This window comes from Pteropus vampyrus, unplaced genomic scaffold (genome assembly GCF_000151845.1).
Source record: "Pteropus vampyrus isolate Shadow unplaced genomic scaffold, Pvam_2.0 Scaffold177, whole genome shotgun sequence".
NCBI lineage: Eukaryota > Metazoa > Chordata > Mammalia > Chiroptera > Pteropodidae > Pteropus > Pteropus vampyrus.
The window spans coordinates 1,693,318-1,717,867 of NW_011888958.1; the positions used below are offsets into that span (position 1 = coordinate 1,693,318).

At 36.4% G+C, this 24,550-nt stretch overlaps 1 protein-coding gene and 2 pseudogenes across 4 annotated transcripts in view; 1 reads left to right on the forward strand and 2 right to left on the reverse strand.

Moving 5' to 3' along the window:
• LIN52 (lin-52 DREAM MuvB core complex component) overlaps positions 1-24,550 on the reverse strand; it is a 75,460-nt gene that overhangs the window by 2,325 nt on the left and 48,585 nt on the right. The window lies entirely within an intron of this gene.
• On the reverse strand, positions 4,689-6,117 carry LOC105299263 (annotated as a pseudogene).
• On the forward strand, positions 17,130-17,248 carry LOC111746130 (annotated as a pseudogene).

Below are 24,550 nucleotides of genomic sequence, written 5' to 3' on the forward strand. Positions count from 1 at the left end.
CAACCTAATACTCACATTCACTGTCTCAGGGGGTTTGCTCTTAGAGGCTAAAAACCAACCAAGATTATAGTTTTTTTCTGGGTTTTTGGTCTCTGGACATTATAATCTCAGGTAAAAAATTAGAGCTCATTTACCCCATTCCTCAGCAGCAGTATTCCCTGGATACTCTAATTTAACAGGGTTTATATTCCCTCAGTGCGGTTCATCTATAGATGGGGTAATAAAGTAGGGTTTATAGAGCTTTGGTCTTCTCTCTCTTGGCATTGTCAGTCCTTAGATATTTAATATAACCAGGCAAGGTTTATGTGTCTTTCTCCGACTTTCAGCACCATCAATCTTTGAATGCTGTAGTTACAAGAGGGTTTACACAGCTACTTTCCTATACATGAGGCTCTGAAATGAAAGTAAAACATTTCTCAATTACAAGAAGCCCCTCGTTTTAGCTTTGTTAAGCAAATCCTCAAAAATCATATGTAGCCTAATATACCCTTCATCTTCACCCCCATAAGATCATCTTTTCAGATCTCTTAAATGGATTTAACAGTGCTGAAAGTTTCCTATGGCTTGCCCTGGAGGCTAGAAGTCTTCTGGAACCATGCAGTGGACCCACAGCAGGCTATGCCCCAAGAACATATCTTCATCTTGGCCAAAGAAGTGAGATGTGTCTTGCAGGGATGAAAAGGACCTTTGCCCTGGCCGCCTTGCTGCCCTTCCCTAGTCCAGAGCAAATGGTGCTAAACGAATGGGCTCCGACTCCACACCGCCCACCACCTAATTCTTACAGTTCCTGGTTTACTTGTACAACAAAGAAATAAAACAATATGAATGCTGCAACTGCAGGAAGGCTTTTGGTAACTGTACCCTAAATACATCCCTCATCTTTTACAAGTTCTGAGCTCTAACAAAGGGAAAGGAAACCCCATTAACTAGAATGGAAGCCCCAGTGTTGGGTCTTGCCTCATGTGCCCACAACCCCACCCTGGCCCAAATCAAACAGACTGTTCCTTGCCTGGTGGATTTATGCCAATCCCTATGCATACAAAGTTCTTATAAGACTTGCAATTACTTGTTTATATATTTGTCTTCCTCTGCTGAAGGGTAAAAACGGAGGGCAGAAACTGTGTTTTATTATTCCTTATATCACCAGCTCTAGCCTAGTGCTAGACTTAGGACCTGCTAAATAACTGTTGGCTGTATGAATGATAATACACAAAAGAACTAGAACAAAGTATAATCACAACAAAGTTAGTTTCCTTCCTGTCCACAAACAGTAAGAGTTGTTAGTGGCCCTTGGTGCTCCGTTCTCTATATTATGAGGTTCTTTTTAAATTTACCTTGCTTATTTAGAAAGAAAAAGCATTTTCTTTGATGGAAACGATGCCAGATTAATGGAGAGACTGGGGTGGGGGCAAGGATTAACTGCCCTAGAGGAAATCCAAGCAAGAATTTTCTTGTCCATGGGAGGCAGCATGACACCTTTCAGAGAATACAGGATTTGAACTCAGTCTAAGTTCCAGCTCTATCATATAGCAGCTCAGTGACACCATGAGCTGGGTAAGATCTTTGTGCCTCAGTTTCTTCATCTGTAAAATGCCACCTATCCTGCTGCCCTCTTGGATATTCAGCAATGAACAAGCTTGATATAGTGGTACCATTAATGAAACACCTTTCAGAGAAGGGTAAGTAGCCTACTGCTTCTCTTGCAGTGAGTAGTTCCTGAGTGAATAAACCGTGATAAGGGAGGCCAGCAATCTCAAAACTCCCATGCCTTGGAATCTTTTCCCACAGTCTGATCCTGTAGATAATGACTGATACTTCTGGCCAGAGTGGGTCTCGTCACTTATTTCTACTGGATGGGTTTTTTGCCTACTCTCTGTGCTTATTAAGGTCCATAAGTGCAACATCAAATGATCCTGCAACGTGGCTAGAAGCAGGTGCTCCTGGAAACCAGATATGGGTAACACAAAACCCTGCTGGGCAGAACACAGCTTTGTTCCAAAAATCCTGGGCCAGGAGCATTCTACTGATCTTAGTAATTACTTCTGCCTGTTGCCTTTCAGATTCCCTAATTCTTTATTGTTTTTCCCCAAATGGGAGAGTGATCAATATTTTAAGACTTAAATTTTAAAAGAAGCCAATCTATTCGAGGGATCAAAAGGATTTAAAAGGAAAAATAAGTGGCTATCCCGAAGTCTCTCAGTGGCAAGCTCTCCTTGAATTTAACCAATCCTTTTTAACAACCCCATTTCCACTCAATCATTCCTCCCTCTTCAACCTAATCTAGGTACACAGAACTGCAGGAAACCACCATAAAAGTAGAAATAATTCAAAAGACATCATCTTCTACATGGGAGGGGAGAAAGTTTTCCTACTCACCAGTCCTATATAGGAGATATACGAATTTGTGACATAGCTGCTCCCTAAAAGAGGGCTGTGCCCCATAAATCACATCCTAAGCACCAACCCCTTTTTGTGCACAGGGAAATTGCTGTGGGTCAGGGGCTGTTCCAGGGCACGTGCCCTCCTGTTCGCTTGTCATCAGAGATGTTAACATCTCTGATTAATTCACATACCCCTTATTTTATTCCTCATTTCTTATCCTTGCTCTCCTGCTCTGCTGCAGTGTGAAGATTCTTACCGACCTGCTACAGTAATCACCGCCCGCGAACCGCACCCCCCTAAACCTAGTGAAATTGTTTAGTGATGCCAACCGCGCTTTTAATTTGCAAGACATCAGACACAGAGGTAATTTATACCAACATCTGTTCATTTTTGACTTCTGAAACAAACTCGCACATGCTGCTACAAAATCCCATTAGGAGTAGGGAGACAGCCTTCTGCTACTACTCTGCATTCCTCTTCATACACACACACACACACACACACACACACACACACACACACACACCTCTTTCTGTAAGGTATATGTAAATGCATTTTACTAAAAACTCCCACCAAGGATTTCAAATCTCTTTAGGGAAAGACTTTTAGAGATGTCTACGGCTTGATTACGGAGAAGGTATTTTTATTCCCCATTGCCTAGTTCCATCCCTTCTTCTTCCCAATAGTTACAGCCTGGTACAATTCTAGAAATAATGGCCAGGATGAGATTACATGCTCCTCAGTTTGGCATTTCCAGTTCTTTACTTCTCTCCTGGTTCTTTTTCCCACAATGTGCTAGAAAACAATCCTAGAGAAAAGACTGCTAGATAGAGTTCTACCTAGAGCCAATAAAATTTCTTAACTATTTTCTAATTCCAGATTAATTTTCTAGGACTACAGGTTCAACAGGAAGATAACACTGCTACCACATTCTACTATCTGTGTCAACAGGGATCCACTGGTCAACGGGCACCACAGCGAATGCTGTACAGAAGAGAAGCATGACCTCCACGTCACCATGATTTACGGTTTCTCCTATGCAGTGCAAGACCATAACCTGAGAAAGCTACAACAGAGACTGTCACCATAGGGTGAACATGTGAAATGCTGCAGAGTGTGGGAGAGGGGACCACTTGTACACATTTAAAGACAGCAAACAGATAAAAGACAATCAACTTCCAGGTTTATGCTGTTTCTATTACCCCCTCAGTAGTCTCCCTAGGGCTGTCACTTTCATGGCAGCTATAAATACCTGGGTATGCTTAGAGAGGTCAGGGCTGAAGGGAGGACTCCATCCTGCTCGCTGTGAAGCTGGTGTGTGGTTTAATATAATCTCTTCTTTAGACTCTCCAATTCCTCCATCCTACATTTAGCCTTGCCTCTGGCTCCCGTTCCACAATGACTATCCCCAAACTGCCTTCTCTGCAGTAAATTTTCTGGTGGCTGGTTGAAAAAGATTCAGTGGTACAGATTGATTTCTCACCAGTGAAGGTATGAGAGATTACCAGAGGCACCCTGGTTAACAGAATCTCCATGAGACCAGCCCTCTCTGCCAGGGCTTTGCACCTTTTGCTCATGACATATGGGCTTCATTACAGAAAGAGTTTCTATATTATAACTTTGAGGCAATTGCCTGAAAATTTCTGTTTGGCTTTACTATAGGGAACAATGTAAAGGTTAAGCAACTTTTAATGAAATCGGAGAAACTCATGTTTGGTTTCAATTTCAATGCAAACTACTTTAAATATTTCTGTGCCTCGATATAATTAAAAACATTAGTGAGGTGGAATAGAGTTGCTTTCCGCTGGTTCTCTCACATCCAGAAGAGCAACAACAGGTTACCTTTAAGAGACTCTCATATGAGTGGCCAGGAAACAAAGGAGACAGCATAATTGTGAAAAGAGCCGACTTTTAGCATTAGACAGACTTGGATTTGAACCCCAGCTCCTACACTTAACTACCACTATGGGCAAGTCACCCAAGTCATATTTCTAAGCTTCAGTTTCCTCATCTGTTCAAGATGGGATTAATACAAACGTCACGCAGGCATTCAGCCAATGTTAGCTACTGTACAATCATCTCTTTCATTTCAAACAAGAAGTTTATTTAAAAAACAAGATGCTTGATGGGAAAATTATCTAGGGTTCATTTCTTTTACAGAAATTTATCCCTATCTAAAGACATATTGCCTTGTATGTAACAGCTATGTACGAAAAAGTTATAAAATTGTCCTTGCTTTCACAATGATAAATGAAAAATGTTAAAAATTCTCCAGTTGAACAGGTATGCAAGGAATTTTTGTTGCTTTTGTTAAATGGTGAAAGCAAAATAACTTACTGGAATACGCAAGGTAAGAGCTGAATGAGCATGCCACTAATGGAGAAAGGGGTACTTTCACAGAACCAGTATTTTTCCCCATCCCATATCCATTTGATGTTGCTCAAAACATACCATCAGCCATTTAGTTAAAAAAAAAAAAAAAGGCAATATGCTTGTGCACGTACAATAGTTACTTTATGTACAATAAAGGAATGAGGAAGGGGAAAATGAGAGATGAAAGAATAGAGCAATCCACACAATAGTAGTTGGGATGTGGTGGAACCAAAATGCAGTTTTCTAACTGAGAATGTCGTCTTGGTCTGTGGGGACTGAGGTCTGGAGTAAACAGCAAGTTCCCTTTGTAGGTGACACCTCCTGTCTGCTGCTGGAACACAATGACTGTGTCTTCAAACTTTATTTCCAACTGTGCAGGTATGTCTCTTTCATTGGTTCAACTGGCTGCCCATGAAAATGGAATCTTATCTGCCTCACTGATAAACCTGTTGTTCACAGTAGGCCTTCATTAGTTTATTAAGTGGCATATGCCCCTTAATCTCAAACCACAAACCACAGAACAATCCTGTTCCACCATCTTCAAATTAACATGACTATTGTTCTTAGTCTTAACTCCTTCCTTGGGTTTTTCATTGGCTATGGTGAGCGATGGGGTCTCCTGAGCTGCTGCTTCACCAGAGGTACCAGGTCCTCACTAAATGAGCATAGAAGCAGCAGGACTTGCAAGAAGAAGCCGAACTACTTACTTTAAAAAAGAGCTCAAATGCAAAACAAATGGAAACATGAATGACCTGCATCTGTGTAACATAAATACTCTGGAGGATCAAACCTGCTGGAGTAAGGTTGGGTATGAGTTAGAGATAGCTACCTTCCTTACTTAAATACACCAGCAGCTACTTCCAGCAAAAAGGAACATACAAAATCCCAGTGACTTTATCACCAGTCTGCTAAAAGGCTATTTATTTAATTAGCTTCATAGAAGATGTTTTATAGAAATGATGCCATTTGTTATAATTATGGTTTTGACTCTTTAAAAATTATTTTTTCCCTTGCAACCTTAAATGTATTCCAACAGCCATGACTTGAGGGATCTCCTCATCATCGGTTGTGCTGTGCAGAAGAGAAGCATGAACAGGGTAGATGAAGAGTTTAGTCACAGAGTTACTACTATGTATTAGATATTAGGGAAGATTCAAATAAATTAGAAGTGGACTTTGAGATGAGGCTAGTTCTTCACAGGTCTTTTGGTGGATTAGAGGAGAAAACGACAAAACCAATGTGATTTATAATGCTGACTTCTCTCTCACAGGAATGTGGAAAGTTTTTCTGTCGCTCTGGCACAGAGCCAGTGTACAGCAGAGCAGTTCCAGGGCTGTCTGCCAGACTGAGATTCTTCGCCATGCTCCAGTTCAGACCTCTGCACAAAACGTACTACCAAGCGATCGATATTTCAAGTCAAGGATTAAGCACTTTTTAATGCCTCTAATATGAGAGCAGCTGGTGCTGGTGCCACTGTCAAGAGCAGTAGGTGCTGTGAACTGAGTATGGGTCACTGGATGAGGAGGGGTCCCTTAGAGCCTCGTTAGGCTTGGTGGCCCTCAGAAGGAGGTGTAATAATGTCTGCTAACCACTCTTAATCAACTCTTGTGGGAGAGCATACACAAGTGAGTCTTTTGTAGAAATCTCACTTTTCTCTTATATAAAAGTAGCATTTGAAGGTAAGCCAGAACAGCCTTGAGGCTTTTGACTAAAGTTCTTCCGGCATAAGCATTTCAAAAAGGGACTGAAATATATATCTGAGAAAAGAACAGTCCGGATGCTACATCTGTGACCAAACTATCACAGACTATCAAAATCTTCATCCTCAGAATTTTCAAAAAAGCCTTTTTGGGGCACACTTTCTATTGGGTGTCATGTTTAACAGGCCTTTTTCTTCCAAAAGAATGGGGTGGCTAAGAACAGTGTTCCCTCCAGTGAATTCAGAGAAAGTTAATTTTACATCGAACATTTTTTTTCTTCAATTCACAGTAAGGACCATTACCAGAGAATGTTTAATACAAGAAGTAATATAAAAAAGAAAAGCTAGGACTCACCATACAGGTAAACAAATTTGGACAGTACCAATATGGAAAATAATTTTAATGGCTTTTCGCAACAGAAAAAAAAAAAGGCAGAAATATCCAGCTAACAGATTTATTCTCAGAATATAAAACATCAAGCAGGAACATAAAATATGGGAAGTGTCAGCCATGATGCCTGAAGATTGAAAGCAGAAGTAGAAGAATCTTAATTGTTAGGCATTTGAAAAATGGTGTATTCAGGAGAAGCCTGTGTTTCTCCATCAGCTCTCCTTGCCCTGCCTCTTTTAAGAGCAAAACAAGAGTAGATTTCAAATACCCAGTCCCTCTTATCATCCTTCTCCATACTAAAAACCCAAAACAACAACCCCAAAGATTTGTGTTCAAGAAATGAGAGCTAACAACTTATTTGTATTTCGTTTCCTTTTCAGAGGACCTCACAGGCCTACTTGTAGTTTCACTTAGTTTCCCTTTCAAGGGTAAACTCAACTGAATGAAAGGCAATGAGATGAAAGCAATGGATTAGTACTCTTGGGGCAAGAACTTTTATTAAATACTCATAAATTTCTGTAGAACATTTATGCTTCAAGGCCTTTACAGAGTAATACATCGCGGTGAGACACTTATTATGACCAAAGGCTTAGTAGCTTCACACAGTCTTAATTTCCTCATTCATAAAGTGAGAACAAATAATAATCTATCAGGGAAGGTTAAGATAGAACAACTAGTCAAAGTGACTTGATCAGTACAAAAAATATTTTGCCTCAAATTAAATAATTTATCCATAGGCTAGATGCAACCCTCATAAAAATCAGACCAAGATCGCAGTGTAGATCATTTCAAATGACTCGGATGTTAAGAAGTTTCCTGCTTAGAACATCCCCACTTCAGGATGCTAGCGTAGCTAGTCCATGGAGGAAGACAGCCCAGTCTTCCTGACCCCAGGGCAGGCGAAGAGTTATATCTTCGCACTGAGAAGCCAATAAAAACCTCTCTTGATTATAATTTAGATAAGAACCACTGGATTGAATAATAATGTCTGAAACTCCCCTGGCTGTTTCACCTTGAGACGTCCATCACTGGGTTAAACATGATGCTAATTGCATTTGGATTGATTAATTTCTCTCACTCCTGTCTATTCGAATAACGCTTAACAAAATAATCATAGCACCCAGAGCCAAATCTTTTCCGTCAAAGGAATGAAGCCATCAGAACAGGCAGAGATGAAAGAAATGAAGATGACCCGTAATTACTGCTACGGTGATATCATTACCATATTATACAAAATGAGTGTGGGGGGAGGGGGAGTAGAGGAAGGAGGGGCTGAGATTATTTATTTATTTTAATGGAACCCTACAATCTAAGAATACAGATTTGACATCAAGTGGAACATACAGAAATACAGAACTTTAAAGAAATACAAATCTTGCTCATGAAATGGCAAAATCCAACAAACATTGAGGCCCAAGATACATCAAGTGTCTTAGGCTGTGAGCAGGTATTATTCACGCCACTATTTTTTCATTGCAATAACACTTTGTGTATGACTTGCATAGAGATTTAAGATGCTTTCCTCGTACTGCCAGCATTCTCATAGTTACTGAAGAATTTTTCTTTCGGTCAAGAAATATCATTTTATTTTAATATTGTTAAAGGTGGCCTTGTTTGTAAAATTAGAATCTGGGTTTTAACTGCAGCTAGTTCTAGTTCAAGACACCAAAGAAAATGTCTATGAATCTTCACGCATGGGTCATTGGACTACAGTATGGATTTAACTCACCATTCAGTAATATCTACGATCAGTGCTTTAAAAGAAAGAATAAAACACTGTGTTTCTGCCAGGTGAAATCAAGAATCTAAATCATTTACTCCACAAATTCACTTTCTCTGCTTTCTTTCTGGTTAGTAGAGATAATGTAATATAGTGAAATGGGTTTATTTTATCTGGCTTTGGAATTAGATCTAGATTTGATTCAAATCTCAGCCCCCATTTCCAAGCTTTAAGACCCTGAATAAATAATTTACTTTTCTGAGCATCAGTTTTCTCACCTGTAAAATGGGAATTATAAAATAGACTTTGTAGTGTCTCGTGGATTAAATAAAGTAATGCATGAAAATCTTGCCTGGCATATAGTCAGGAAAGTCAATAAATGACAGTGTTAATCATTTTTATCCTTCATGTTTCAGCTCAAGTGCCACTTTTTCAGAGTGGCCCTCTGTGACCACCTTATCTAAAGTAAGTCCTCTTCAGTGACTCTCTGTTATATAAACCCATTTATTTCCTTCATAACACTCACCCAAATCTAAAATACTTTGTCTATTTACCTTCATGCTCCATTAAGTTCTGTAGAACCTCCTGTTGTACCTCCAGCAAATAGAACAATAAGTTCCAGGTACATAGTAGGTGATCAACTATATCTCTATTGGAATAATTTATTTGTATGCGAGGAAAGAGAAATGTTGCTTCCTTTTCAATTCTTACTGGAACACTGTGCATTAGAGATTTTTGTTCTAGTAAAATTACATATGTATTTTACCCAGCAATTCCACTTCTAGGAAGTTTTCCCAAAGAGATACCAGCAAAAATATCAAATAGGGTATTCACATACCCTTTCATTTCAGCACTATTTGTAATAAGCGAAGACTGGAAAATAACCCAAATATCCAACAAGAGAGAGGGGACTGGTATAACATTATGGAGTACTATTCAGCTATAAAGAGAATGAAGATGCTTATAACTGCTATGGAGAAATCTCCAAAAAATACTAAGTTGCAAAAGATTATGTATAGTATATTACCTTATATGGAGAATGAGGGCAAGGAGGAAATACGTATGTATATTTACTCACATTTTAAAAAGAAACAATGGAAGGATAAAGTTTAGCATTAGTTTTTACTAACAAAGATGGTGACCTAGGAGAAGGAAAAGAAGGGGAAGGAATAGAGGTAGAGGGTAGACACTTTGAACGTACCTTACTTTATATGTTTTACTTTGGGACCCCATATACATATTTTATGTACTAAAAACCGAAATTCGTTAAATAGAAAAAAGTAATCTCTAAAAATTGAAATAAACTGCAAATAACTCAAATCTATAAAATCTGGCATAACCACACAGTACGAAGTGTAAATAATTTTAAAAGGCATATTCTGACTATATAGCCCTACAAGTATGAATCTTAAGAATATAAAAGAAGCACAGAGAAATCCTGATCTGCATCCAGCAGTCTTGTAGTTACATGTAATTAGCTTTTGATGCTAGTTTTATTGTGGGTTAAAGCAAATAAATAATGATAGTTATTAGGAACCAAGACTTTCAGCATAAGAGAAAAGAGGTATTATAAAATCAAATACATTAAACAGAAATGCTTTAAGATCTTTAATTTGAAATGGGCACATTGGTAGGAAGACAATTTCTTCCTTTCTTTGAAAAAACAAACTTATTTACCACCCCTATCCATGGAAAAGGCCTAGAAGCAATGACAGTCCAGTACTAATCACCACTATTAGTACTTAGATTTCTACAAAGAGGAACTAGGGTTCCTTAGAGAAGTGGATGAAGTTTCAAGTCTGAAGGAGTAAATGAACCAAGGATCTCCTGACATGCTGAAAGCAAGGAAGTTACCGAAGATGACTAGAGTCATGTCAAATGACACAGCAGTCAACCTGAAGGGGCATCTGCCAACTAAAGGTGGGGCAGTTTTGAGCGTCAAAAAGAATAATGATTATAGTAGATTGAAACACATCATATATAAACATCTCTAACATTTTTAAAGCCTTCAGTCACTTCAACTCATTTCATGTTCTGAAAATTGACAAATAAAAGGCGGGGAAATCTAGCATTTTTCTTGCCTTTCCTCTTTGGATTGTATTTCAGGGAAACCAAACAGTTACTGATTTGTTAAAAAAAAATATATCATTATTGTTATAAAAAGGAAAGACAGATGCCACCTAAACCCACTGATCTTCACTGAAACTGACAGAGGTCAGCCATATGCTTCTTAATGTGAAGCAAGAGCAAATAAATACATAGTACTACTTAAAACACATTCTTACCAAAAGGCTGAATTCTAACCCAATTTATTCTCTAACTCTATCAGATTACAAGAATTTTTTGGGAAAGAGGAAAATGTGGACTGTTACCACTGGGATAAAATCATGCAAATCTAAAATGTGGGAAATGCTATAGGACAAACACATGAGTTTCTTCAATAATTAAATGGCATGGAGAAAATAACCTGGAGGAAGTAGGGAGTGTGGTTATAGAAAACACAGAGACTGAAAATTCATGTCAACCAAATGTAATGTGTAGACCTTGTCTGGATACTGATCCATACAAACAAATTGCAAAAAACACAATATTGAGCCAAATTGGACATAGACTGTTAGATATTATTAACAAATTTTATTTTATTTTGTGTAATAATGTTTTTATTTTTTTAGGGCCTTCTTGGTTAGAGATACACTCAAGTATTTATGAATGAAATGGTACTGATTTGTTTTAAAATACTCAGGCCAATAACACAACTACAACAAAAAGTGTGATACAAGAGGATGGGCATGAAACAAGAATGGCAGAAAGATGACAATTATTGAAGTTGGGGCTGCGTATGTGGTGTTCATTATAGCATTCTCTCTAGTTTATGTTTGAAAAATTTCCATAATAAAAAGAAAATTCACCAAATGTTTCTCTGGAAGTACAGCCTTTTCTCATTATCAGTACACATCATAATACAATGAAGAGTAGGCCAGGGAACAGAGGCCTTGGAAATGGATGGACAGGAAAAGCCTTAGAAAGGGGGTGACTTTTCACGTCACCAATGTTTATGTCCATCGTTAAATTCTTTGGGTGAGAAACAAATTACACATGACCAATCAAAAGCAGATTATATATATTTTTAAAGTCTACCAAATCTAACCCAAGTTAAGCCTAATAATAAGGAGCTGCTGCCTTCCAGACTTTCTCTCTTAATTATTTAAGAAACCATACTGACAAATCAGCTTTCAATTTATCCATAAAACAGCTTATAACGGAAGCTCCCTGGCTCAATATTTTGCTCTTATGAAATTTTCTGGGAGGTAGAGAGAATGAGTTCTTGGCTACTCATTTATTGAATCTCAAAAAGCTTTGGAGGTCGGTAGCAAAACTAACTTTAAGGTCTAGGATAATACAATAGCTAACAAGTTACAAAAAGGAATAGCTTAATCTAAACTTTCACTAGTCCAGCTAAATTCCAACTAGTTTGCCCCCACACTATCAACAACTGTGTATATAAATAATAACCTCAATAATCCTACTTCACCGTGGTCACTCTTTTACTTCATAGATGCTGATTTACCCAATTTAAAACAAATAACTTGTTCTAGTTGATAATTTGATTTTTAATTGTTTGCACTGTGGTTTCACATATGTATGGTTCATGTTCTCAACCTGACCAGACTAAAAATTAATCAATGGAAGAGATTTTTAATAAAAATTTCCTTTATGGACTTGCAAAAAATGTACAATATATAGTAGCTATCCAGTAAACCTTAATTTTAAAAATCATTTTCCTCTAAAATCATGTAGTAGTAGTACAAAGGTACAACAATTACTGTCTTTACTTGATTATGAATTTCTTTTAAAAGCACATCACCATCAGGTAAGAACTAGATTGTATGACGTGTCTACTTAGAAAGTCATGTGGTAGTGATTATTTTCCTTGTCATTAGAAATAACAGCTAGTTAATCTTCTGTTTTTTTCAGAATATCTAGTTTTGATGTTTCTAAAAATCTTATTTACAACATTCATAATTTAGTAATTTAAAATAATTGGAACACAAAAAATCCTCCAGAAAATTATATCATATTGTGTGTAATATTCTGCTTCATTGAAATTCCAGAGCTTACCCTGTACATAGTTAACATACAATAAACATGAACTGAATGAAAAAACACTCCTTAATTGATAGTGCAAACCATAATTAAGGATCTTAAAAACAATTTATGGGTAATCAATATGGCTAAATATAATATAGAGAGGGAAATCTGGTTAATTAGATACTATATAAACATTTACTCTAATGCTTAATAATTCCTATCTTTTAAATATTTTTATTTGCATTCAAACCAATACAGAAGTAAAACTGAAAGAAGTATTTTATAGATGCCACACCACTGGCCTCAAAATCAGAAGGTTAGAGTTCTAATCTGGTTTCTTTAGCTAGTCATCAAGTTTTTACTACGTGACGATTATATACTCTTATTTCAGATGATGAGACACCAAAAGAGATCAAACGATCTTCCTTAGAAAATCCCTCTCCCCTCTTTTGGGCACTAAAGTTTGTCGCCAACTGTTTAATTTTGCTCTGTGTAGATACCTATAGAGAGCTTTGCAATTATGGAGTACTTTTCCCCCCAAAACCTTAAAGAGAAGGCCAGGTGAGGAGATCACTAATACCTCCTATTTCAATATACCAGAGGTCTTTCAGGTGGGTTAGTTAGAATTAAAAAAATTTAAAACCTGTATCAGTGGTTCTCAAAATGTGGTCCTGGACCAACCTCATCAGTATCACTTTGGGAAAACGTTAGACCTATACATTCTTAAGCCCTCATCCCAGATCTACTGAATCAGAAACTCCAGAGGTTTGGCCCAAGAATCCATGTTTTAACAAGACCTTTAGGTGATTCTAATGCATGCTAAAGTTTGAGAACCACTACCTATGCTATCCAGGCGCTTTGATTTTTGTTTCCAGTTCTCCGCAGTTCTAATTCATTACTACAAGAGGAGGCAGGATTTCATTTTACTAAAATTATGATCATAAAGTATATTTCTTACCATAAAGCTAAATGTAGAGGAAAGACTTTTAGAAAATATTGAGTAACGAAGAGAGAAATTAAAACATTCAGCCAAAGGATTAGAATTTTTGCCATGCATTGTGCTTAGTGTTAGGTTACAATACAATCCTTAACCTTGAGAATATTGGCAGGGAATTGGAAAACAAATAATAATCAAACAATGTCATCAAAGCTATAAGTATACTATACATTATGGGGACAGAAATGGGGATAATTAATTCTGAAGGTTTGGGTTGGATCTATAAGAAAAGTTTTAGAAAAGGGGTGATATTTAAACCAAGCCTTTAGGAATTTACTATATAGGAACACCCAGACAAGCTAAGGATAGCTCCTTTTTAAAAGCTTTCCACTAGGCCACTAGTGTAAAATGCAAGTGAACATTATGAAACATATCTTTAAATAAGCCTTACGTACCCACTTCATTCCCAGCACGGTTTGGGATTTCTTGTGGATACCAAAGTAGTACTATAAGACATAGCCCTGCTTTTAAGAAATTAAACCACAAATAATGAATTTGGCTTATCCAAAATTTGGCAAAAACTAAGCCAATTATAACTACTTGTCATCATATTTTGTTAAGCAAAAAGCTGTGATAGTCAATAACAAAATCACAGTTAAGTCAAGCGACTTGCTCCTAAGTTTAGTTTCTTCTCAAGAAAGTTTTTACAAGACATAAAAAAATGGAGACATCTACCATGCTTTTATTTAAAAAGCTTTATTTATATGCTTTAATTTTTTTTATTTGAAAGAAATAAATGATGTCTAAAGTCCTGGCTGGAGGATGTTATCTTAATGAACTAAAAAAATCCTTGTGCGTGTAAGATCAACCTGACCTAATTCCATGAAAAAGCCAAATCTTAAATCAGTTTTTCCTCTATATTTATGTTAATTCCAATAAACTAATATTCCTGTAACCAAACACACCTTGAAAAAAGTGCATTTTTTTTGAAGGTAGAAAAACCATAAAAGCTTGTTCTCATAATTTGCTAAAAAGTTTATTTTAATAAAGACTACTTATTATGTCCCTAGTAATCTAGGTCCGATTTGATTAAGGGGTCCTATTTCTAATAAACAAACCCCCCAAATCCAGAATTGAGTCTTAGGCCAGAAGACAACGTGAGTAACACACTTAAATATCCCCATCATTAATCATATTCCTTGAACTACTTCCTTAATGATTGCCCAAGTTCAACCTGAGTTACTGAGTACACTCACTTCATTTGTACAATCAATGATGTGTCTTTGAGGTTAATGTCAATACAGAAATTAATTTCTGTATGCCGGAAGCTGTTCAGCATTCCAAGTGTATAGATTCTTTCTTTCAAAGTTTCACTCTAAGTAAAAACAAGAATATATGACTGAGATTAAAAATAACAAAACAGGATATGACCTACTGTTGTCATTCAGCTTTTCATGCCCCAAGATAGCCAACCAACTGTAAATAGAGCCACCATAAACCATTCTTCTCCATTCTTGCTCCTGATATGAAATATTAAACTCTAGAGTCTTTTGAAATAGAATCTGACACTGAGAGTGATGAAAGCAAAAATGGCTGTGTTTGGGCTTACCTGGTCAGTTTCTAAGTGACTCAAAAAGACAAAGGAGAGACTAATAATTCATTGAGTTACCTAGTAGTTTAGCAAAATATATTAGATCATTGGATGATATACGTTATACTCAAAATAAGTTAAAACTACATCCAGGGGATTATAATGCAAATCTTATAATATAGAAACACATCCTCACATCAAAACAAAGCATAAAATGGTGACGACACAAAAACTTGTACACAAATGTTCATAGCAGCCTTCTCATATCAGCCAAAAAGTGGAAATATCCAAATGTCCATCAACTGATGAAAAACGTGGTATAGCCGTAAAGTGAAATATTATTTGGCAATAAAAAGGAATGAAATCCATAAAGACAGAAAGTAGGTTAGTGATTACTTAGGGCTGGCTGCGGAGGAAGAGTGGAATCGGGGGAATGGGAGTGACAGCTAATGGGCATGGGGTTTCCTCTTGGAGTGATGGAAATATTCCAAAATTAAATTGTCATAATGGTTGCACAGTTATATGAATATACTAACAACTCATTGATCTGCATACTTTAAACAGATGAATTTTATGGTATGTGAAAAATATCTCAATACAGCTGCTTTTATAAAAATGGGTGACGTGTAGAATTGTGTAAAGATTACACGCGGAAATATAATAAGCCCCTTCGGCTCAGTGAAACCCTTGATAAAGAGACTTCACACACACAAGGAAGATCCGAGGCAAAAGAACCTGAGTTTCTCCACTGAAACCACAGGCATCCAGTTCTTTACCTCTATCCCTTTTAGCCCTTTCCTTTTAGCTTTGATCTTGCTAAAGAACTGTCTGAAAAAAAATCTGGGCACTGGGACATTACTTTCATATACTTCAAGAGAAAATATACTTCATAAATTCAATTTGTTTCAATTCAGATATCATTAGAATTTGTATTTATGATGCACTTTTAGAAAGCAAAGATACTATATTTGGAATTAAAATAAGTGCAGTACTTAGAGTACTTAGACACTATGAATAATTATTTGAAAATGCTCCTTTTGTTTAACGACTAAATGTTCATCCCGGGAAGTCAGAATGCAATTAGATTTCATATAAGTAGATTAGATTAATGCAAATGCATTAAATGCAAAATCACTTAACATATCTATATATTTAAACATATCAAAATCCATAAACTGAAAGATTTAGGTTGCTATGAAAGTACATGTAAATAATTAGTTAGATGTAATAACTGAATTAGCAATCCTAACTCAGATCATGAGCAATGTAGATAACTTCATTTAAACAAAAGCATTTAATTGTAGACTTTCCATATGTGCTCATTATTGTGCAATGCTCTGAAGATACCAAGAATAAAACTGAGTTTCTTTTTTTTTAATTGGTTCATTCAATATATATTCATTAAATATAACTTCATATAGGGTTGGTAATGTTCACCTTTTGGCCTTCACAATTTGAAAAGATTAAAAGATTCAGAAAATCACTACACAAGTTAACACAGTTATTCCTATGATATAATTCCTCAGACTCCATAAGAGCCTCCATAATCGTCAAACTAGTTATTTGCTGGCCTTTTAGTCCTGTGTGGCTGAGGAGAATCATTTTCTGATGTGAATGCATTCTTACATTCTTAATATATTTGTGAGGCACAGTTCTCAGTTGTTCTAACAAGTGCCATCTTTCCTGGTGCTAACTTGACATTATGCTTCTTACTTCTTACTCAGAACAAATTGTACCTTGCTCTACACATCAAATAAAAACCTGCTTAGTCTTAGATTCCACCTGACTGGCATCATGTAATGTTAACATGTTTATTACACATTGTTCAAAACTTAGAGTGGAGAGTTTGTGCTGCTGAAAGGCTAAAACCACAATCACTAATATTTCTTAGTAGTATGTTGGGTACTATTCAAGGCACTTAACACGTGTTATTATTTAAAATCCTCAATCTATGGCCATGCCACTCAGAACATGCCCAATCTCATCTGATCTTGGAAGCTAAGCAGGGTCGGGCCTGGTTAGTATTTGGATGGGAGACCACCTAGGAATACCAGGTGCTGTAAAAAAAATAGATAAAATAAAATAAAAAATAAAATAAATAAAATAAAATAAAAAATAAGATAAAATCCTCACAACCCTATAAAACTGGTACCATTTATCATTCCCATTGACAAATGAGGTGCACAGAGGTTATATAACTTGCTCAAGTTTATACAGCTAATAAGTGGTAGAGGCAGGATTAGAACTTAGGCAGCCTTAATTCAAGAGCCTGTCCTCTTAACTACTTTGCTACAGTTATTTCCCCATAGTCCCTGACCTCAAGGAGTTCAAAGACTAGAGATATAAACATCACTTATTCCATACTGACTGTAACAGAGGAATGCACAGGAGCACAGAAAAAGGGTTAGGGAAATGAACGTAGTTTTCCAGGGAGAGGAAACAGCATTCAGTAGTCCAGACATTCTAGGCATAAATTTCCCAAGAGATTTAAGTTTGTTTTAAGAATTAAAAAGAAAGATATATGAGAATATTGGCCTAAATTCACTTTCCAATTTTCATGCCTATTGTAAATGTAGTCATTATTCACATAATGACTGTTCGCTACTTTACAAAATTTTGGTAGATAAAACCCTTAAGAATCTTAAATTCCTGTTACAACTGGGAAAATTATCTTTTTAAAACATGTTATATTGTAATTGTTTCTGGTGTATAAAATACAATAGATTTTTGTTTTTATAAAATGGTTTCATAAAAAGTGCTATTTAAACACTGGCACATTCTATTTAACACTATCATTCCTCAGTAAGAGAACATCACATGGACCAAATTGGTATTGTGTGCTGTGTTTAAAGAAACCCCAAACATTTGCTTTGTGTAGTTATGCCAAGCAAGAGAGATGAAGGGGCAACCTCATCTATAATTCTTTAATCACTTTGAGCTTGCACTATGTCCAGGTGATTTAAAGTGTTCTCTTGTTTATACCATGACTTTATTTTTAAGTGCAATTTGAATGTAAGATAATTTGAGCCCCCAAAGGACTGAAAAATTAATTGAGAAAAATACCACAGCAGGAAGAATGCACCTTTCAAAGAATGACTCTCACATTCCATCTCCACAACTACCACCCACTCTCAAATCTTCTCTTCTTCCTTTGGTAAACACAATAAAGCTTCATGACATTATATTTGTTATACAATCTGTATTTATTTACTTCTGAATTCTTATTTATTACTTAAATTTGTTCTCATTGTTTGGTTGATATACTTTTCTACCTAGGAAATTTTTTGGGGTATCTTAGGTTGGAATGCATATAGTTTTTCTTACTAAAGGGAAGGAATGCATATAGTTTTTCTTACTAAAATTAATAAAAATATTTTTCATTTAATGGCAGAATTTTTCAGAAACACATTAAAGATAACAGAAAGATATGTGTATTCAGTACTGTTTCTATGAAATGTGTCCCTTTAGTAAATGTGTGGTACTTCCCCACAAAACTCCAAATCCTCCCCGCTAAAATCTAAACTAAACCTCAATTCATTCTTTGAAAGCAACTTTCTTGATATATAACTTACATACAATAAATTGGACCCGTTTTTAATCACAGTTTGATGAGTTTTCACAAGTGTTTAAAATTGTATAACTGCCATCACAATCAAGATATAGAATATTTCCATCAACTGCCAAGTTGTTCTCTTGTGCCCTTTTGTAATCAATACCAATTATCGCCGTAGTCCTAGGCAACCACTGATCTATCACTACACAATGAATTTTCCTTTTTCAGACTTTCATATGAATAAAATCATAGCATGCAGTCTTCAGTATATAATTTTTTATATCCATCCATATTACCACATGTATCAGCAGTTTGTTTCTTTTTAATGCTGAGTGGTATTTTATTGTATGGATATACCAAAAATTGTTTATTCATTCACTGGTTGATAGACCTTTGGGATTTTTCCACCTGATGGTTATTATGAATAAAACTGTCATGAACTTTGTACAGTCCATGTGCAGACATGACTTTTCATTTGTCTTGAGTGAAAAATAAATTAGGAGTGGAATTGCTAGGCTCTATGGTAAATCTACCTAACATTATAATAAATTGCCAGACTTTTCCAAAGTGGCTGTACCATTTTACATTCCCATCAGGAATGTATAAGTTCCAACTGTTCCATATACTCCCCAACACTTGCTATTGTCTGTCTTTAATTTTAGCTATTACAATAGAGAGAACTATAAGGTTAGGAATAAACAGAAAAAAATGGAGTAATTCAACATGGTGACTAGCTGTTTATTTTGTAGATTTTCTGTTCAAAGCAAAAAAAAAAAAAAAAGAATCCTTAATTCTTACAGTTGAAAAGAATATTTGAGAATACTTAATCTAATCTCTCATCTAATTCCAAATAGCATCTGGTAACATTCCAGAGCTAGTGAAAGATGGGAAACCTGGTACTTTTCAAGAGTCCTTTAAATTTCTGGACATTTAGAAAGTTCTTCCTTCATACTGTAGCAAAAATAAAACGAAAACAAAACAAATCTCTAACTTCTTCCCATTGTTCCCAACTGTCCCCCAGAACAAGAGATTAGCCCATGGTTAGTCAATGTAGATCAAATGGGATGTAACGAGTCCAATCAAAAGTAAGGAAAAATATGAAATATTAGGGACAACTAAGTCAATAACAGACAGCTGTCCCTGAATACTTTAAGAGCAATAAAACCCATTATCATCTTCCTTGACACTAGGATTCTGTTCAGACACAAGGGGTTTATAGAAACTGCAAAATTTTTTTTGTGCTTGTAGATATTCTGTATTTCAGATGAAACTCACGATAAGGAGAAACAGCATGTGATTCTATAGTCAAACACAGACGATCCATTAAAAAGACAAGTGACAGCTCAACCCTCTCTCCAGAAACATTTGTCACCTATGCCTTTATCCTTCAGGGATTTAAGTTGAGTGACATTTGCTGTAGGTTGATAATTAGTTTTCCTTCCTTTCTTTTTTTTTTTTCTTAAGAAAAAAAAAAAAGCATAGGAGGCCAATGTTGGCTTCTTCCCCATGAGAGACACTAGCCTGAGTGGTTTTGGGAATACACGCCTTGATCAGATTTGCACTATGACTCCTGAATGCATGAGCCATCCCACCAACACCTGCTCTCCTGACAGCCACTCGGGACTGGCAGAAAAAGGATCCATCAATACTACTCTCCCCAGTGTTAAATGTACAGTTCAATGTCATGTTAAAAAGTAAAATTCCATGCACCAAAACCTACCAGTTACCAGAAGTCAGTATTTAGAAGTCCCCAATAATGAAAATTAACATAGCATCTAATTTTCCCCCCTACTGAATTGCTTTCCAACTAAGTACTGAGAAAAGTACCACTTACATCAAGGGAAGAAAGATGAGATGGGAAGGAGTGAAATTCCTTAATCAAATCATGTCACCAAGATACCGCTAAGGGTTTGAGTTTTAGGTTCTATTTCTCATCATGGGGTGGAAATATAGCCGCTTCCCAACCAGAAAATGTGAATTACTTAAGTTTGGGCATGTAGATTTAATAACACAAAAACTGACAATATGTAAGCAATCACATTTTAATTCAAAATAATTAGCTTCCTTTTCATAAACATAGGAAGGCAGACATCTTTTATTTTTGGCCTAGTCATATACATTTCCTATTTTGGTTTCCATCTATTTTCCTATTAAAAATTATTTAGTTTTCCGTATCCTATACCACTTTCTTTCTTGGCTTATTTCCTCATTTGAGCGGTGCATGACTTCCCATAGTTCCTTAGTTTAAAGAAGGTCAATTTTTTGAGACCTTTCATGTCTAAAAATGTCTTTATTTCATCTTTTCACTTGATTTGGCATTCTAGGTTGAAAAAAATTCAGAATTTTGAAGGCTTTGTTCTAATAGTCTCCAATGTTAAAGACACTGTGATTCCCATCCTTTGTATAAAACTTCTTTTTTGTCTGTTTTCTCTGGAAGCTTCCAGAATCTTCTTTTTTTCTCCAGAGTTCTGAAATTTCAATAATGATGTGCCATTTTTATCTATTTTGCTGGTACCTGGTAAGACCTTTCAGACTGGAAATTTATGTCCTTCAATTTTGGAAAGTTTTCTTGAAGTATTTTGTTAATGATTTCTTTTCCTTTTTTCCTTTTTCTGGAACTCCTATTATTCAGAGGTTTGGCTTTCATAGATTGGTTCTCTTTTCTCTTTTGTTCATATTTTTTTGCTCTACGTTTTGGGAGATTTCTTTAACTTCAACTCTGAAAGCTTTCACTGAGTTTTTGATTCTATCATATTGTTAATTTCCATGAGCCTTTTCCTGTTCTGTGTGTATTCCGCTTTTATATAGCATCCTGTTCTTACTACATCTGCAATATCTTATCTCTCTGAGAATATGAATGAGAGTTTTGCATAGTCTGTTTTCTGAGTTGATTTCTTTCCATTTGTTGCCTTCAGTCTTTATTTTTCATGTTAGGGACCTTTCTTAAGCACTGATAATCGTTCGGTTTTCTTTTTACATATACAAATAGGGAACTAAAAATTGCTTGAAAAGTCTGAGTGTAGGAGTTGGGCTTGTCAATTGTGAGCTTCACTGCAGTATGACCAGGCTGGGTAGTTGTAGAACTTCCTTTATTCTGCAGTGCCTTCATTCTTCTTGGGCTGGTCGGATCCCCGCAGAGAAGTCTCTTCCACACTCCTGACTGGAGGGTGAAGGCCTGGCTGTGCAGGGAGATGTAGTCTCAGCATGGTCTGCATAATTTCACTATATTTTCAGTATTGCACCTCCGTCATAGGTTGGTCCTGTACCCACCCATTGAGGAATCACTTTGTTGTACCCTCTCTAGAGAAGAAAGTTCTATTCTTTTGTGAGGTATAATAAAGCAGGTGATCTAGGCATCTGGCTCCTTCTGAAACAGACTTTAATTAATCTTTCTTGATTAAACCATCTCCATGTTCTACCTGGTACCAATCTTCAGCCTTTGGAGTATTGTTGAGGTGTGAACTGGCTTGGTTCTTGGCTTTCCTCACTTTAAGACTAATTTTCTTAGGTTTGTTAAGTTTATATGCTTTCTAGTGTCCAAAATTTTGCTGTTGTCCTCTTTCCTGTTCTCTCCTTGAAATGAAGGCGCATATCTTTTTTAAAAACTTGTTTTAATAGTGTTTGGGAAAGCATACATGTGCATTAAAACGATCATTAACCTGGAAGCACTCTCTCCCCATATTTGTTTTTCACTATAGATGCTTCTAGCTTTCTCCATAATTCTGTCTTGTCATCCTCCCCACTCCCACCTAGGTTTTGTCTTTACATTCCTAATGTTATTTATACAGTTTCAGATATCAAGACACAGTGGGCAGCTTCTGAAAAAGTAGCAATGGAAAAAATAATGGGTAAATACCCATCTGTTCTCTGAGTGCCCTGGAGGCTGTTTCCATTTTTTATTCTGTAAATATACAAAGACACAACAGGCATTTGCACAATACTGTTTTATAAAACACAAAAGTAATATGGTCCCTGACAACAAGGGCCTTATAATTTTTAATTTAGTTGAGAAGACAAGCATAAATAACGATTGGGTGCTAAAGGAAGTCAGGAAGAGGAGGACTCAATGTGGCTAAAAAATTGGAAGAGAATAATAACAGTTCAAGAAAAACAAAAGGATTAGAAGAGAGGACTAGTTGTAAAGCAAATTAGGAGAATTTAATGTGGTTAAGAGGTTAGAAGAGCCATCTTCTATTCACATTCATGCTTTGTCTTCCAATTACTATCAGATTTCTTTTTAATTTTGAAAATTTGTTAAAACCTATTGATTAATATTTATCAAACCCCTTTGTGAAAAGTAGCCAATTTTGAGGGACATTTACAGCTAAATTAAATCACTGGCTCAGATGGCACTGTCTAGGTAGTGAATGCTACCCAGCCAATTGTAAATGTTACAGGTGAACATTTTTAAATAAAGAAGAGAATAGTAACAGTTCTGAGAACAATAAATGTTTTTTAAAAAGCAAAACAAAACAAAAAGTATTCATGATGCAAAACAAAATTGTTTAATTTGTGAGATTTAACATCACACAAAGCTTTTACTCACTGTGTCAGTTATTCGTTTATTGCCTCTCAGCTCCTAAACTCACCCTTCTCTGCCCTGCTTTGTGGCAGTAGAGCTGGACCTCGCAGGAGGCTACATTTCTCCTCTGTCAGCCTGCTCAGTGTTAAGCTTGCCAGTAGAGAGAGCACTGGTGGGAGACTGCAAGGCTGAAGCAGGAAGAAAGAATGTCCTTCTTACAGTGTGTGGTTTTTCTGCACAGCGACATGCATGTTGGCATGCAGGGGTCCCAGAACGTTCACCTTGGCAAAGGTGGTGGCCCTGAGAGTTCAGTGGAGGGACTCCCTCTGGCTAAGATTCTTCCCTCCAGACATGTGGCTGCTCCTGCAATTCACCGGCAGAGTACTCTCTGGCACTGGGTAGTATGTTCCTGTGACAGTCCTGTCCTCTCTTCAGAGGTCTGAATCTCACTCAGCCTTGTGAGACTGCTTCTAAGTTTCTAGGTTCCTCTATGATGTACTTTCCTTCAGCCCTGGGGGTAGTGGCTTTCTGTAATTGCTACCTCGGCACACTTTGGAGTCTTCTTTTACCTTTTTAGAAGTTATCCACCTTTCATCTAGTTAACAATTCTTTATTTAAAACTTTCCCTGTTCGTATTACTCCTGACTGTACTCTGGTAGATACAATCAAACAAAAAGACCAACTAAATGGAACATGTGATACTAAGTAAAGCCCGTCCCTAAATCCTATTGTTAAAAATGAATTCTGGCAATTACTATTATAAATCTAGAGACATTCCCCCAAAATGTCGATTCTGATTAAGACCACCATAAATAGAAGGTTATCCAAACCACGAGTACTAAACGCTGAAGAACAAGAATAAAGAACAAACTATATCAAAGAAACTTCCGGATTTTGTTGCGATAAAATTACAAGATTAGTGGCTGACAAGAACCCAATAGATGAAAGAACCTGATTATAAAAAAGCATTTAATTCTGCTTCTCCTGGCATCTTCCTTGCAAAATTAATTAAAACTAGCCAGGATATATGAGTCTCATGAATTGAAAACTAGCTTCAAGACCACAAGTAGTGATTATAAACTGCCCTAAATCACATTGAGAAAGGTGTCTGTTAGAATGTCCACAGAGTATTACACTGGTTATAATCCAGTTTTCCATTAGTGATTAGAAAAGTAAAGAGTAAGTTAATGTTTAGTAGACATTAACTAGAAGGGTTTTGTGAAAACTAGTATGGTCTAAAGTATACAAGATTTAGAAAAATGAGAAAGAAGTACAAAAGGTAAACAAACTCTC